The sequence below is a fragment of the Balaenoptera borealis genome (genome assembly GCF_965194805.1).
Source record: "Balaenoptera borealis genome assembly, chromosome: 19".
Taxonomy (NCBI): Eukaryota; Metazoa; Chordata; class Mammalia; order Artiodactyla; family Balaenopteridae; genus Balaenoptera; species Balaenoptera borealis.
The window spans coordinates 65,276,792-65,279,980 of NC_138878.1; positions in this window are offsets into that span (position 1 = coordinate 65,276,792).

The window sequence follows — 3,189 nt, forward strand, 5'->3', positions numbered from 1 at the left end:
TGAGTTCCACGGTTTCAGCTGGCAAGCCACGAAGGGGCAGTGATAAGCTAGACCAACTCCCTCTCATCGTCAACACCACTGGCGACACATTCTGTGCCGTTTCTCTGAGACAACTTTTTGGGCACTCTAACACCTGGTTGGGAGACTGCCTTGGAAGGGACAGCATCTAAAATCTCTTGTCATTTATAGATAGTTATTTTTGTACTCTGATGCTGTTACAAAAAGTGCTTCATCATCAAGGAGATTCATAGAAAGGTTATGGAATCAGTTACAGCAGTTCCACACCAAGATGTATGGCTATGTGAGGATTCCAGCCCATACCGACTTAAAACAAGGAGCTGTCCTGTCCCTGGGCCCCTAGATCAGGCATCCAGAGATTTTTACTCCCTGACAGGCAGGGTCGATGTTCCTACTCAGCCTTGAAGCAGTTATAGATGACCATCACCCCTCTGCTTCCCATAAGAATATGGGAGTAAGATCTCTGAGAGGGGAATGAAATAGGAGGGAAAGGGGCAGGGCATAACCTTTGAAAGAATGACATAGCCCGAGGACATGACATAAACTGACTAGAGCCAAATCGCTCCAAGATAGTGGACAAGTCAACTTCCACTAGACCTTGAGCCTCAGTATACAGTATACCCTCACGGTAACACATCAGCAAGCTAAATGACACACCCACAGACACCGTGACAGCTCCAACACTGATAAGGATCAAAAAGTGGGCAGTGGCCCAATTCCTGGAAATCCCCACCCCTTCCCCAAAATAGCTGGAATACTCCTCCCACTCAGCCTATGAAATTACCCACCCCTATAAAAACCGACAACCCCGTACCCCTGATGCCTCTCTCACCTTCCAAGATGACCCATAGTCTGTCTGGGAAGTGTGTTTCTCTCTAAATAAATCCACTTCTTACCTAAAAAAAAAAAAAAAAATTTGGAATTCCCTGGCAGTCCAGTGCACTTTCACTGCCAAGGGCCCAGGTTCAATCCCTAGTCGGGAAACCATGATCCCACAAGCCGTGCAGCGCGCAGCGCGGCCAAAAACAAAATTTTTTTTAATCACTTAAAATTTTCCAATGACATCGACACATATCACCTTTCCCAAAGAACCTCCTCTTATTCTCAGGAGCTCCTTAGTGAAAATTACATTGTTGACTTGCTGTGGAGTTGTTTTGTTTTTCGTTTTCTTTTGGCAGGGTGTGGGGATTATTCCAGTATGCGTATGAAGCAAAACTCATGCACAAATCCATTGAAAACTTCCACATCTAGGTTATACGTGGTTATCCTGGAGGAACAGGCCATCTTTTGCTAGACAGAATTCATATTCTTTAAATTATTATGTAGGGAGTTCCCTGGTGGTCCAGTGGTTAAGAATCCACCTTCCAATCAGGGGCCTCGGGTTTGATCCCTGGTCGGGGAACTAAGATCCCACATGCCACAAGGCGACTTAGCCTGCATGCCACAACTACTGAGCCTGTGCACTCTAGAGCCCTTGCGCCACAACTAGAGAGCCTGCATGCCACAACTACTGAGCCCGCACACTCTGGACCCCATGCGCCAGAACTAGAGAGCCTACGCACTGCAACAAAGAGCCCACCCGCCACAACAAAAGATCCCACATGCCACAACTAAAACCCGATGCAGCCAAATAAATATTTTTTTTTAATTTTTTAAAATTATTATGTAATGAGTGACCTAGCCAACTGTGAAATGTCAAATAAGGGAAAAAATTAAGAGTATTTAAATACTTTGACAAAAGTCTTAGCTGGAATTAACCAGACTGGCCCATAGGCAGGACCTTTGTGGACATGGAAGACAAAGAGTGTACAGTTGTGCTTCAAGCCTGCAGGTAAACAGAAGAGATGAGGCACTGAAGATGGGAAGCGAATGTCTACTGAAGTTGGTGCAGCCGCTGTGGAAAACAGTATGGAGGTTTCCCAAAAAGTAAAAGAGTACTACTATATGACCCAGCAATTCCACTCCTGGTTATACATCTGAAAAAAGCAAAAAACACTAACTCAAAAAGATACATGCACCCCAGTGTTCACAGCATTATTTACAATAGACAAGATACAGAAGCAACCCAAGTGTCTGTCAACAGATGAATGGATAAAAAAAGGTGTGGTATATAAATACAATAGAATACTACTTGGCCATAAAAAAAGAATGAAGTTCTCCATTTGCAGCAGGATGGACCTGGAGGTTATTATACTTCGTGAAATAAGTCAGAGAAAAATACTGTGTAATATCACGTGTGGAATCTAAAAAATAAATGAATGTGTACAAAAGAGAAACAGATTCACAGATAAAGAGAACAAACTAGTGGTTACCAGTGGGGAGAGAGAAGGGTTAGGGCGAATAGGGGTGAGGGATTAAGAGATACAAACTACTATGTATAAAATAAGCTACAGGATATATTGTACAGCACAGGAAAATAAAGCCATTATATATAATTACTTTAAATGGAATATAATCTATAAAATATTATATCACTGTGTGGTACACCTGAAACTAATATTGTAAATCAACTATAGCTCAATTTTTAAAAAATGAATGAATGTGTGAAGACAGCAGATGTGTATTAAAATATCCCAGTGGAAATATGGAGGTATCAAAAATCCAATAAGTTTAAGAATCACTGTATGATGTTATCTTAAAAATGAATGATGAATGGGATAAAGTCATCCAATTTCCCTATTTGTATTCCAGCTTTACTGAGGTATGATTGTAAATTAAAAATTGTATATATTTAGTTTTTTAAAGAAAATTTTAAATAAACACACAAAATTGTTTTTCACTTCACCAGTAACAAAAAGAAGAGAAAAAATTATAATAGCATTGGGAGTTCCCTGGTGGCCTAATGGTTAGGATTTCGGGCTTTCACTCCTGTGGCCCGGGTTCCATCCCTGTTCTGGGAACTGAGATCCTGCAAGCTGTGTGGTGCAACCAAAAAAATAATAATAATACAACAGCCTCAAAATTTTAAAATATTTAGGAATAATTTCCGCTCAGCTCTTTGGCAATAATAACAAAGTTATTGAATGTCATTAAAGAAGATTAATAAAATGGAGAATCACACCACAAAAAAAGGAAATACAGTGCAACTCTTAACACAATATATATTTACCTATGTTTTCTTCCCATGTGGCCATCTATGTGTTTTTGCTGGAAAAAGGCACAAGAAGGCAA